Source organism: Sapajus apella, unplaced genomic scaffold, assembly GCF_009761245.1.
Source record: "Sapajus apella isolate SASKATOON/1434 unplaced genomic scaffold, GSC_monkey_1.0 scaffold35, whole genome shotgun sequence".
Classification (NCBI taxonomy): Eukaryota; Metazoa; Chordata; class Mammalia; order Primates; family Cebidae; genus Sapajus; species Sapajus apella.
In genome coordinates, this window is record NW_022436975.1 from 7,085,337 (window position 1) to 7,100,616 (window position 15,280).

Genomic DNA, 15,280 nt, shown 5'->3' on the forward strand with positions numbered 1-15,280 from the left:
AAGCAGAAAGAAGGGAAAGAAAGACAAAAGAAGAGGAAGTGGCTATGCCAGCTATCTGCTCCTGTCCAGAAGCCTCCCTAGTGGCCTGCTCCTCCAGTGGCTTGTGATTCTATCTCTTCAGCCAGGACTGCTCCCACAAAAATCCCCAACTTGCAAACAAGGCCAGGGTATGTAAATATTTACCTGGGAATATTTGCCCCAAGCAAACTCTGGTGTTATAAGAAAATAAAAGTAGATAGGCAACAAGCAGTCAACTAATATATCCAGAAACACTAAATAAATGTAGAATTAACAATCGATAGAGTATATCAGTGGATACATCTTCATTAATCTTTTATCTTTTGGAATAAAGAAGATCTAAGTAAATGGCACGTGATGATAAATAGGCTGCCGCTATAAAATTGCTTCGTGTTGACAAGAAGTGAAGTGTCTAGTGGGAAATCGAGCCCGCTGTGTGCAGTCATGTCATGTGCTCTTTTCCAGACCCTGGAATTCCAATCAGCAATGCTGAGATGCACACCTTTGTTATGTGTGCGTGAGGTCAGAGTGATCCATTGAAATGTGACACTGAATACTGCAGGTTATTTAGACCAAAATTACAGGTTGCTTTGCAACCAGATCCCTTGAGATTTCAGTGCCCTAGCATTTAGAGTGACTAAAATCATAAAAATTCTTGATTAGGCCCTTTCTTGCTTATACCTGTAAAACACTCACAGTTTGCCCATCATCCCCTGTTCCCACAATATAATTATGAATACTGATACACTGTTTCTTTGTCAAGCAAATTAAATGATAAACAGATAACTTCAGGATCACAAAAAATTTTTTTCAGAAGAAATAAATGTCTCTAAGGACTTGCGACCAGCTGCTGATGGCCAGAAGTCTGGTTGCTCAAGATGTTTTCTGAGACTAAAAAAAAACACAGACTTTCCCCTCCGTTCCCAGAAACTGAAACTCCCCCTCTCCTGCTCCTTAGCCACACGGAAACTCCCTGCTTCATCTCTGTATTACAATGTATCAGAGAGATCTTACTCTCACAACTTCTAGCCCTGGCCAAATCAAATAAACCTTCCTCTGTCTCCCAGCACGGTGTCTCAGTGTTCGGCTTCAACCACACATCAGATACACAAACCCAAATTTGGGATTCAGTGACAATTTTACCAAAATGAACTGCCTGAGTTGGGGGATAGTTTCTTTTTAATTTGCTTTTCTTCTTTTTGTATCTTATTTAGCATGTTAATTATCATTAGAATGTTAAAGGTGTATTTTTTTTTTGAAGAATTATCATAATGTTTTCAGGAAATAAACATATTCTCCTTTATATATTTCAACCAGATGATTGGTTCCTGGCGAGACTGTCATAAAGAAAGGCCAGACCTCTACCTTCTCTCACTGAAAGTCATATCAATCTTGTTATTTCAATTGCAATATTTATTTGACTTAACTAGGGGAAAAATGGTACTTTCTCTTATAAAACCAAATTTCCAACTGTAGCTTAAATTTACCTAGTTGTCCAGGACTACCAAAAGCTTTCAAGACACATAGATAAAGCCATAAAAATTTTATGTGATTACCCTCACATTTGTGTGCTTATTATTTACATGTTTGTTTAAACCCCTTTCATCAAATAGTTTGTTATAAGACAAAAACTTCTATTATAGATATTCCATCTTATAAAATGTTGATTATTTTCTGCCTCCTAATGAAAATAATTTCATGATTATTTCATACAATGAAAATGAAAAACAAATTTCTATGTTGATTTGAAACTGTGTGAGAGAATCCTGTTTCAGAATTGTTTTAGGAAAATGGAGCAAAAAAGAGTGAAAACAGCTGAACTGACTGATGCCAGACAAGCTACTCATTCTCTCTGCCTCAGTTTCCTTATCTGTCATGCTTTGCTCATGGGGTGGAGTAAGAAGAAACTGAACTCTGAGGTGCCTGGCAGAGAGACTGACATTGGAACGTACCTGGCGTCCATTAGCAACTTCATTTGTCTGAGCCTGCCCTTCCCAGCGCTCCATAAATTGCCCTGTGTCCTTGGGCCCACTCACACTTTCTTCCCTCCACTAATCTGTACTTCAACACCAACTGGCTTCCAGATGATTTGCTGATGTGCTGTGCTCACTGTTAGTGTGACTCCCCATTCCTTTCCCCTCTATTTATCCAGAATGCATTCCTCTCTCTCAGGACACCTGCAAGACCCACTCCTGCCCACAAGTCCCTCCCATGATCTCGTGCACATGCCCATTTTACCCTTCACTGAACTCATGACAGAACATGTCTTTACCACTCATTTTGGCACTTAAATTCTGGCAGTGGGGTTTAAAGCGCTTTGGCCGCAGCAAATATACGATGCAATATGAAGGGGAACAACCTTTTATGTAACAAAATTTCCTCTGCATTGCGTCCTATGAACAATATTTACACATGTGAATAATCATTATTCCAAAATTTAGGACGAAGCAGCACCTGATGTAATAAACGAGGAAAGCCCACAAATCTCCATGCCATGCAGCTGTCCCCGTGGTGAGTGATGGACTCTTTTGGAATGAGACAAGAATCTACTGCGCAGAAAATTAAAAATTTGAAAAAACTTCTCATGTTTGATAGGTTTATTTAAAAATATTAATTTAAATCACATGTTAGGCTATTGAGAGGATTTGAAAGAGTTTACTGGAACATGTAAGAAAGCATAGTGTTAGATCGCTTCCCGTGCTGGTGTGATTTGTCATTCAACCCAGACAGATAAAAAAGTAACATAATCAAGAGATGTAGAAGGAAACCTGTGGTCAGACATTTGGAATGACTTCTCAGACATTTGGGTTTGTAGCAAAACCAGAATTATCTAAGAAAACTTATTTTGCAACGTTCTGCCAAATCCCAAATGCCAGAGAATCTTGGCAGACTCCTTGATAATTCAGTCTAGCTCTGAAAATCGTTTTCCAGAGACCAAGTTTTGTGATGCTACATGTATGAGTGTTGAAAGGAAGCAAAACTGCTCAGATATCATCCTTTTATAGGAAAATGCCAGCAACCAAATATGCTTTGAATTCCACTATGGGAAGATTCTTGTTCGTAATGCCTTTCTATTCACTTTGGTTTTGTGTCATTTCACAGTTTCATGCTGAGGGTATTGTGCAATAATTAAAGTTTCTTTTCTATTACCTTGCCTATGTTAAAGAGGGGAATTACGCTACACAAAATGCTGTTCAGTATTGCATATTAATTTGTTACATTTAAACGAATACATGTAGCATATCATTAGCAGATCAGAGCCTTTAAGGAATACTGTGCATTTCCTTCTATTATGATATTTTAATTTTTATTGACAACAAAATGAAAGTAATTGCTCTAGTCAATGTAATAGAAGATTGTCATGTAGCTGGATTTCATTATTTCATAGGTAAGGGGTTAAAAGTCTAAGGAATACAGGAAATTTTAATTTTTATATTAGGACCAAATCTAAAAATATGACTCAGTAACTTTGGAGTTAATTTGGAAATGCCATGTGAGCTTGGGACATGGAAATGAACTTATTTTCTAGCAATCTCAGTAAAATGGCCTAGTTCTTTGACCAATAACAGTACTCTTGTGAACTCATCCAATATATAACCTTCTCTGGGGTTATTTTCCAGATAAAAGGATCCATATTCCTTTCAGAGCAGCTAATTCCATTTTGCGGAGCAGGAAAGAACCCAAATGCTCTTGGGATATCTTACTATTGCAAGTAAGCAAAGGCCTTTAAACTGTCGAAGGTAATACTGAAAGGCCAGAAAGCCAGCTGAGAGCTGCCGCACTTCTCCAAGATGTACATATTGGAGCATCAGTTTTTTTTCTTTAAAGTGATTATCATCAATGGTAGCAAGTTGAGTCTGTGTCTACGAAAGCCAAAGACTCATAATGATACTTAAATAGAGAAAAGTTTAAAGTCTGTAAGTGCTGGTTTTAATGCAATGGAAGGGAATATACCAGGACACTTACTTTAATGAACTTTAATTAGACTTGAGACACATTTTGAGTGTTTGTTTCTATCAAGTGTGTATATTGATTTAGAAAGTACTGATATATATGTTTCTTTCCCTGCAATTAGAGAAATCAAGACAGAAAATTTTGAGTAATCTGAATAGTTCTGGAGAAAGAAAAACTGCCCTAAGAATAAAAAGAACAAATGACCTCCTTGTGTCAACAGTACAACAGGGTGGAAGGACTCCCACAGTGAGTGGCAAGCTGATAGATAAGACACATGTCATACAAGACACTGTACAGATCAATCACTGACTGGCTCTCTCCCTCTGTCTCATCTCTTGAGAGAGAAAAACCTCAAAAATTTAAAAAATAATCCCACTAATTATAAGAAAATACTAATAAGACATACATCGATTTGCAATATTTCTGACCGATCAGGTCAATATAACATATTGACGGGGCGATGAATTGTGAAACTTGAAAGTACCTCATTTTGGAGAAAGCTTGCATTTAAAGGAAACTGAAGCCTGTGTGAAGGGCATGATTTTTAAAAGCTCCATGGAGGTAGCACTCAAAGCTTATCTATAAAATGGGGGCATGCTCGAAAACCACAGGACAGAGACCTTGCAAATGCCGTTTTACTGGTAAGATTGCCAGAAACGGAAGAAGGCACAGAATATTGTTCTCGTCCTTGGAAGGCGTAGAATAAATATCAGGTATAAATACAGTTCCAGGTCAGCCCAGACAGGGCACTGTTGCAGGTTCTTGCCAGGCAAGGGAGAGTGTGGAGCTGGTGCCTCCTGGGTGCCAGCCTGCCACTCACAGCATGCCCACGAGCCCCACTCCTCTCTTGTCTTCCTTGCTCAGAGGCCTTTCTTCTTGTCTCTCATTCCTCCCCGCCTCCTTACCCCCCACCTTTCTCCTCATCACCCTCCTCCCCACCAACTGAACACTCTTCTTTATTTCATTTTGTTCTTTTAAAATTCAGGGGGAAGTTTTAGGAGACGTCATCCACGTCATTTGAGCTCGTTTTTGTTGTTAAGTTGTGTAAATTTAAGGCACGCATGGGAAGTTCGGTTACATGGATATATTGCACAGTGGTGAAGTCTGGGCCTTCAGTGTAGCCATCACCTGAGTACTGTACATTGTACCCATTAAGTAATTTATCCTCCCTCACCTTCCTCTCACTCCCCACCCTTCCTAGGCTCCAGTGTCTACCATTCCATGCACCATGTCTGTATGTGAACATTATATATGAATTATATAATTATATCTCATGTATATCTCACTTATAAATGAAATACAGACTTTCTGAGCTCTTTTGGAGACATAGATTTTCCAGCCTCTGTTCCCTGGGTCAACTTCTTGTGGGATAGCTAGCCTAGACTATTTTGGAATTTAGAGAAACGGGCAAAGCCTGGCATCTTCTGTCTTGGGGAATCATGCCGTGCATGTCACTGCTGGCTGCCTTTTCACATGGTTGGCTCGTGCCCATTCCAGATTCATAAGGGGAGCCTTGATATCCTAGGACCTGCAACTATGGGTGACTCTCACCACTGCTGTGGCCAGTGACTTAATGTCTCAGAGACTTACATCTTTCTTGTTAGAAAGTCAGGAACCTTATTATAACACTGTCACTGCAGCATAACACCAATTCTTTCAGGAAGCTCCAAAACCTGTGAAACTAACCTGTGCTCTCAGCTGCGCTTGCTTAGAGAAATGAAGGCCAATGCCCATAACCACAAACCAGGCGCAAGATGGGCTGAGCAGTAGTGCCTTGACCTGAATTCTTGCTTCATTACAGTGCTAAGATCTCTGGCCAGTGGGAAGAAACATACCTTTGAGGCAGGATTTTTCTCAGGAACTTTGCTAGCCAGAGACTCTGGCTGATGATACCCCAGCCCAGGCCTCATTCGGCCCCAGGTTCACCACAGGAGGGGCCTTCCCACCAGGCTACACCTGACTTGTGCTCCAGCATGGATTCTGTGGCCACTGTGATTGTGCACTGAGCCCCGGGCTGGAGGGGGTGTGAGGGCGAGTCAGTGTGGGATCTGGCTGGCCACTCCAAGCACTAGCACAGGAGTGGGCTCCGTGCAGACCTTGTGGCTAAACCAAGTGTGTTGCAAGCGACACCTGCGGTGGACTTCAGTGTCTAGGTAAGGGGAAGGTGGTAGCACCCAAACAGGGAAGCCCATGGCCCTGAAGCCCCAGAGCAGCGGTTACAGTGCGCTAATGCCTTTTTAATCCTACTATCTGCAGCCTGATAGATGGCAGCATGTTAGTAGCCCTAGCAGTCCCATTGCACTGCCCCAGGCCGCAGCTCCAGAGATGGCTCAGCCCCACCACTGCTTCCCTTCATGCGGGGTGGCTGCCCAAGGGTGGAGGGTCACAGGGTTACAGCCTTCTTTGTGCCTTTAGTGGGTCCCAAGTTCTTGTCCCGCATCCAGTAAGAATGAGGTCATGCTGACAATCAAAGGGTGACGGGCAGAGAAGAGTTTTATGGAGTGATGAAACAGCTCTCCGTGGAGAGGGGACGTGAGGGTGGTCACCTGAAATCAGTGTTCTCTCTCTCAGTTTGGCAGGGTCCTTTATGGGCTCAGTATGCGGGAGTGTGGGCTGATTGGTTTGTGAATATGCAAAAAAGGCTAAAACAAAGGCATCACTCAAAGGTGGGCACAATAGTGTAGAAAAACCAATTGAGGAAGGGCAGGTATATGTAAAATAGGTGAAGGGTGGGGATCAATTAGAAGAAAGCATGCCGAATAGGAAGAGAGGTCTTTAGTCTGGTCTGGGGACTTATCCAAGACTTGAGGCATGCATGGCTTTCAGGCTTTAAGTTCTCTTTGGTTTAAAGGTGGGGTTTCACCAGGGACCCACCCCCATTTGCCTAGGGATTTGTCTGCCTCCTGCCACTATCCTAGACCTTGCTGGGCACAAAAAGTGCTGAGTGCAAAAGAAATGATAAATCTGCACAGACTTGGCCAGGCACAGTGGCTCACACCTGTAATGCTACCACCTTGGGAGGCCGAGGTCAGTGGATCACTTGAGGGCAGGAGTTTGAGAACAGCCTGGCCAACGCAGCAAAAGCCCATCTCTACTTAAAAAACAAAAAACAAAAATTAGCCAGGCATAGTGGCACATTCCTGTAATACCAGCTACTCAGGAGACCGAGGCAGAAGAATTGCTTGAACTTGTGAACCTGGGTGGTGGAGGTTGCAGTGAGTCGAGATCATGCTGTTGCACTCCACCCTGGGGACAGAGCGAGACTCCGTCTCAAAAACCGAAACAAAACAAAACAAAACAAAACAGCCCAAACTGCACAGAGTCCAGCCCCTCCTGGAAGAACCTGCCTTTTCCCAGGAGTCCCCATGCCAGTCTTCACCTGCCTGCCCTAAGACCCTAACAGCCCTTAAAATCTCCCTTTACCCTTCCCCCAGGCAAAGCACGAGCTCCCCTTCTCCATTTCTACATCAAGGAATCGAGTTTCTGCTCTGCTTTGCTAAACCGGGTCTTGTTCTATTGGTGGGAACTGCACAGAGCAGGGTCAAGCAACCCCCTGAAGGGTTGATAGCAATAGTACCATTAGCAATGAGTACCAAGCTGTGAGTACACGCTGTGTGCCTGGAGGTGTGCTAGGTGCTTTACATATGTTATTTCATTCCCTTCTCCTATCACAAGGTAAGTATAATTATTCTCATTTTACAGATACGGCAACTGAGGAGACTCTGAATACATTTTACAGAGTCAAAAGTCAAATGATGACCAAACACCAGTCTGACTCCAAAACAGTCAGACAGCTCCGCCTCATAGCTGCTCTCTAATGACCATGGTGTGCAGAACACAGCAGCACGGTCTGTTCAACTGTAGATCAAACCCAGCTTATTTAAAAAATGACACTGATGGAATGAAATCACAAAAATAGCCAAGTGCATCACACATAGGATTGTTTTACAAAATTTTATTCATTTATGAGTGTGTGTGAATAGCATTATAACATAAAAGAGCTTCTAATTGTCGTCACAGTAAAAAATGTTTGAAAGTCGCTGCTATTGTTATTTGTCAGTAGTACCACTAGAGTCCAAAAGAAAAGAAACAACAAACACACACACAATCATTGGCATTAACAAGATCCAATGGGTCTGGCAAGACATCGTTAGAATTTCTATTTATTAAATTTGTTTTCAGTGTTAAAAACGTGAAAGAAATTAAGTTTGACAGATACATGAGGGTGGGCACGATTTTGTATCCATGTTTAATTTTGTATCATATTTCATAAAATATACGAAGTTAGGAGAAATTGGGCATTTTATAATGTACTTTCAATTAAATTAACTCTCACAAAATGGACAGGCGGCTAAAAAGGAATCTTGCAAAAAAACTATGAAGAAAGTTAACATTAAGGACAATAAGAAATGAGAGTAAATATCCTCCCATACCTGATATTTGTGGGCCGGATTACTAGGTAAAAGCAAATGGAAATTTGACACAAAGTCGTGCCACAAAAAGCACCATAAATTGTGAAGAAGAGTGTTCAGGAAATGGAATTACATTCACTATCCTTAACAATAAAATTTTTCTTAAGTATACATGATACCTTTAATGTTAACGAAAAGCAATATGGAGCTATCTCATCAACATATGCAAGGCATTTAACAACGCAGCCTATTGATTATGAAACCAAACGTCAGCATGTGTTTATGAAGTCTCAATTACGCAATAAGCAATTTGTATTTTATGAAACCTCACCAAACTTTATAATAAAGGCTTAAGACTTTGTCTTGATTTTTTTTAGTTTTATTTGTTTACTAATAACAGAAGACATAAAGCCACATATACTTGGAGAAACATTTACTCTTCCTGGTTATAGCGGTAACAGTGGCTAAAGTGACAAATGGATACTAATATGAAAACAAAATATATTCTTTTGTGAGATACACATAGTATTGATTTACACATAGAAAATATTGTTTAAAATGGAAAAATCATGTATTAAAATAAATTATCCAATTTTGGGGATATGCTAACTAGAGGATTAGATGGAATTATATACAGATATTTCTACCATGTTATAGCTGTGGGAGTCAATAGCCTATCAAGAAATTATGAAAGCCAATAAAAACTACCTTTTTTGTGAACTGCTAAAGGAAAGAGGTAACACAAACATATAAGAAATAAGTGATACCTTTAATTAAAATAATATTTTGTGGAAAAGATGTGTCATTGCCAATAAAACAATTGCTTTCACATGAATAAAAAACAGAATATCATGACAAGGACATAGAGCTAGAACCTCTCATAATATTTTAGTCACCAAATTTTTCATAGTCTCATTATTACAACAAAGGAGGTGAAACCGGGAATGTGCAAAGTTCTATAGGACAGCTAAACCTTAAAATACGACCTTTAAATATGGTAGAATATTTACAATATTTTGTAATGAAGTGGGGAGTGATCACTAAAATATCTTTAACATAGGATTCCCTTATTATTTCATGGAAAAGTACTGAAAGTAGTTACTGAACTTAAAGATGTTACTTTGTTATTACAAAAAAAAAAATGGCATTCCAAAGTTGCAAACATTTTTTGTGGCAAGTTACAGGGCAGTATTATGCTACTAAGGACAGTTTTTAAAAATGCATTTAATTATTATCTTGAGATTAAGGAGACTTAAAAAAAGATATAAAATTTTGCTACTTTTAAAGAAGCCCATGCCATAGAGAGTGAATTTTGAAAATGGATATCAGGAAATATTTTCTCCTTTATACTATTTGCAGAAAACAATATATGTGCTACCTATAAAGATATTTGTATAGGCCAGGTGAGGGATCTCACACCTGTAATCCCAGTGCTCTGGGAGGCTGAGGTGGGAGGATGCCTTCAGGCCAGCAGTTCAAGATCAGCATGGACAACAGTGACACCCCCATCTCTATAAAAAATTTAAAAATTAGTTGGATATGGTGAGTGGGCCTGTAGTTCCAGATACTCTAGAGGCTAAGGTGGGAGGATTGCTTGAGCCCAGGAGTCTTCCATTATAGTGAGTGATTATTGTGCCCACTGGCATTCCAGCCTGGGAGACAGAGTGAGACTCTTTTCATGAAGCATCTTCCTCAACTATAACGGTCTAAACCCAAGTGTCTAAATAAGTAGAAATTAAGGCCGTGCATGGGGGCTTATGCCTGTAATCCCAGCACATTGAGAGGCCAAGGCAGGTAGATCACTTGAGGTCAGGAGTTTGAGAACAGCCTGGCCAAGATGGTGAAACCCCATCTCTACTAAAAGTACAAAAATTGGAGCGATGTGGTGGCACACACCTGTAATCCCAGCTACTCAGGAGGCTAAGGCAGGAGAATTGCTTGAACCTGGCAGGCAAAATTTGCAGTAAGCTGTGATCTCGCCACTGCACTCCAGCCTAGGCAACAGAGCAAGACTACATCTCAGAATAATAATAATAATAAATAGGTAGAAATTAAAACCAAGGCTTCAAACTGATGTAACAAAATATTTTGAAAATGTTGAGTTATTATTTATAATAATATGAGTTGTGGTTTCAAATAAACCAAAAATGTGAAGGTCTTACCAATGGATAGGTTTATTCCCCATGCATTGACTCAGCACAGGTTTTCCGGTTCAGCAATAGACCTTCCTCCACGTTGTGACTGCAGGAGCCTAGGCTTCCTCGGTTCCAATGCTCCACCGCCCACTGTGGTTTAGCATCATCTGTATCCAGCTGGTGGAAGCAAAAGAAAGGAGGAAAACACTGGCTTCTTGAAAGCTTTGCCCTGGAGACAGCACATCCATTGGCTGAAATGTTGTGGAATAGGATACTCATACTTTTTCAAAGCATCATCCCACAATTTAATTATTAATAAATTGCAATGCTTTACAATGGAGAGATCCAGTGGATTCTGCCTTAACCAAGTGAACGAATTTGATGTTACCAGTTGTAGGACAAATGACACATGTGACTCTCCCTGAAAATTTTAACCTGAATCTAATCATCAGAAATAAAATCAGACAAATCCAGTTTGTGGGACATTCTACAAAACAACTGGTCTGGATTCTGAAAATATCAGTTTCCATGAAAGACAGAAAATGGTGCAGGGGCCCATTTGAGATGAAACAGATGAAATCAACATGACAGTAAAAGTAGCACATGGTCCTTATTCGGATACTGAATTTTCAAAAACTAAGTCATAAAGGATATTTAGGGATAATTGGGAAAATTTAAGTATACACTATATATTAGATAATGCTATTATATTGGTGTCAAATGCATTGGGTATAAAAATGGTATTGTGTTTATATAGGAAAGTGTTACTAGATATATGCTAAAATATTTTGAGGTAAAGTGTCATGCTGTCTATAATTTATTTTTAAATGATACCAAAAAGTATGTATGTATACATCTATTCATATATGCATGCTTCTGACTATCTAGCTATATAGAGAAAGATAAAGCAAATATTGCAAAATAATTACAATTATTTTCAATTAATTGCAATTAATTGAATCAATTAGTTACAACTGATGAATACAATTGATCAGTAAACTAGTAAATTGTAGATTGTTTTACTGAAATGTCAAGTCATGGAAATTACTAATTGCATAAATTAGTTACTAGCTGCATCAATTAGTTACAACTGATGAATCGACATACAAGGTATATAGATGTTCACTGTAGTAGTCTGAATTATTTGTAGATTTGAAAGTTTTCAAAGTAAATTATGAAAGAAAAAATGTATATTTTTTAGAACAATATTACTATTATTGTAGATTTTCACTTGCTTGACACATGCACATAATGGTTAATTTCATTATTATCTTTGACCTTCACAGAATGCAGAGTCATATTTGCACTTACCACTAACTATTCACATATAACTAACATAACATATCATTTCTATGATATTTCAAATCTCGACACACAACACATCGACTGTGATTTCAAAATGACCCTGCGTTTTTTTGGCTGATGACTAATGAAAACTGCCCCAAAGCAAGCAGTATACAGCACGGGAAGGCAGATGACCTTATAAAATTTACGCACAGGTAATAAATCCAGTGTTGATAGGGAAAAATTACTTGTAATCACCAAAAATAATAGTAAATGAGTTATCTAAGACTAGTTGAGTTTGTGTGTACACCTAGGATGATTTTTTTTTTTTTCTTACAGCTTTGGCTTAAAGACTTACCATGAAGGAAGAGCTGGTCTTTCCAGCTGCAGACACCAGGGAGTGGGGGCCAGAGGATGCACCCTCCCCCACCCAGGGAGGGGTTGGCCTCTGAGGCTGCAATAAACTCCCAAGTCTCTCCCTAGTTCTTTTTTGTCATGCACCTCATCTCAGGTGAAGACAGCCAAATGCAGAAACCTCTCTAGGACACCTTGATTTCAGAATACTTCATCATATCACTATTTTAGAAATCAGTGGTTTCGATTTTATTTCCAGTAATGTAGAATAATAGCATTTTGTGTTAAACCCACGTTAAAAGCCTGTAATTTTTTCACCATGAATGCCTACTACCTAATGATTATTTGTTTTGGAAATTTAATGGCAAATAAAGAAGAGATATTTTGAACAGACGGAGAGAATTTTGACAACACAATTTGCAGCACTTTAGATGAAATAGCGTGAGTACATACCAGTTTGGGGACAAAAGGAAGGAGTCTTTGTGGCTCATGGAAAATACACTTTTGTGTACCTGCTTGGGAGAATGTTGACTGAGAATACTAAACAGGACTGGCTGGCCAATGGGCTTCAGAGCCAGGTCATTGGCGACATTGCAGAATGAGGGGTTTTTCGGCATTTAATGCTACAGAGTTGATGCAACTTTGGTAAAATATTTCTGACAGGCTGACTAAGGAGCATGCACTATCTAGCTCTATGTTGTCATCTAGAAGACATGATAAATGATCACTCTTGTCCCGTGTGAAAAATGTTAATGCATTGTGATTGGGAGGGTGGAGCGTCTTTTTCAGACTACATTAATTGGAGGTGACAGCAATTACCTCCCTGACCATCTATTCCACATGCCTCTAATTTAGAACAAAAAGTACAAATTTAGTATAAAAAGTACAAATTTTCTTCTTTTTATTCATAAAGTTCTAGAGCTAGTGAAGAAACTGCAACTACCCAAATAGAAGGGGTGTTTTAGCTTTAAACAGAAATCTGAATTAGAATATAGATTTGGGGTTTGGGGAAGCATCTAGAAAAAAAAGGCAGCGTATAAAGTCATAAAAGAGCACTGGATAGGGTAACTCAATCTGGAAATGTTCTTTATAAAGTTTCAAACACCTGTATGGAAGTTTTGGGGGTGTTTGAACTAACATTATTATAAACTAGTAAATTGTAGATTGTTTTACTGAAATGTCAAGTCATGGAAATTACTAACTGTATAAAGTACCTGTGAAGACACTGTAATTTCTCTTTGAACAATTAAATTCACAGCTTAAAATAGCATAAACATTATATTCACGAGGCAATACACAATTCACAAGGGGTAAGGAGTCACAACCAAGTCTGCTGATACAAAAGTAAAACCACAAAATTCTTTAAAAAGCATAAATAAAAAATAAATAAGAGAGGCAATAAACCACATTGTCATGTAGGTACCTATGCAACAGTCCTGCATGTTCTGCACGTGTACTGTACTCCAGAGCCTAAAGTGAGATAATATATGTATAGATACATATATTTTTAAAAAATTAAAACCGCAAAAATAAATAAATAAGAAAAAAATTAGTTTATAAACTAATATGAAAAAAACTGATAGTATTAGGAAGAAAACCTAAGAAAGAATTTTCAGCTAACACGAAAATAATACTCTAACATTTATCCTCCCAACTTCTTTTTTTTTTTTTTTTTTTTTTTTTGAGACGGAGTTTCGCTCTTGTTACCCAGGCTGGAGCGCAATGGCGCGATCTCGGCTCACCGCAACCTCCGCCTCCGGGTTCAGGCAATTCTCCTGCCCCAGCCTCCTGAGTCGCTGGGATTACAGGCACGCGCCACCATGCCCAGCTAATTTTTTGTAGTTTTAGTAGAGACGGGGTTTCACCATGTTGACCAGGATGGTCTCGATCTCTTGACCTCGTGATCCACCCGCCTCGGCCTCCCACAGTGCTGGGATTACAGGCTTGAGCCACCGCGCCCGGCCTATCCTCCCAACTTCTTAGATTAAGTTGCTTCTGGTCTAATAGACAAGCTCTCAACTTTTTTTTCTTTTAGACTGTGGCCAATTTAATTAGGAACATCTATTTCACAGTTCCTACTTTTCAGGAGAAAAATAAGTTAAAGATAACAATTAGTATCAGAGTACAGCAATTATTTCAGAAATTATTTATAAATCTGCTTCAGCAGTAGAAAGAAGGTTTTTGAACTGCGGACTATGTATATATCTTAAGGCTAATTATTGGAAAATCTTAGGCTAAAATATTGTTGAAGAAAGTTGACATTGCTTCCGTTGGTGAATTTTAAACAAACGATCCATAATCATCTAGATCATTAAATTAAAACAACTGAAAACTATAATTAAAAAATAACAGCAAATCCTTACCAACATATTGACAAAACCCTCACTGACTATCCTCTGAAACCTGTTGAAAATTCACTGTCTTTATGCTCTGACCAACCCAATGAACATCTGAAGATCAATACATCTAAAATTTCCATCCAAACTATCCATTTTGGTTATGAATAATTACACTTGAGATGTACTTTTCTTTGATTATTGAGTTTTTACAGTGTAACATTAGCATACGGAAGGAATGAAGTAGGAGAGAAAAAAATGAGAAGAGGTAACATTTGAAATCTATTGCTTTCGTTCGGGTCCCCTGGGAAGCAGCTCTCAAGATGGAATCAGAAGTGCAAGAGACCTTTTCAAGAAGGGAGCAGGAAGAGGTAAGGAAGGCTTTCACACCATAACCTAGGAAGGACGGAGGGAAGGGTTGAGTGGAGAGAGACTTGAACTGCAGCAGAGTTCCGACAGAGATTTTTCCAGGCCAACAGGGAATCCGCAAGCCAAAGTTATGGCTTCATGTAGTGCAAGACTGCCTCAGTACCCTGCCATGCCCAGTCCTAGCTCAGAATAGCCAGCAGGAAGTGTGGCCACAGAGTGGCGAATCCAGAGAGCAGCAGCCGAGTCCATCAGGCAACTGTGTCTGGTCCAGCAGGAAACCGAAGCATTGCATTTTCATTCTCACTGCAGTTCCCTGCCTTGAACTGCACAGATTCACTTCTCCATGCAGCTTTGGGAGTAGCTCCTCTATGGGTCCCATGGACTTCTTTTCCTGAGGGGAAAATTGGAGAAGGAAGCT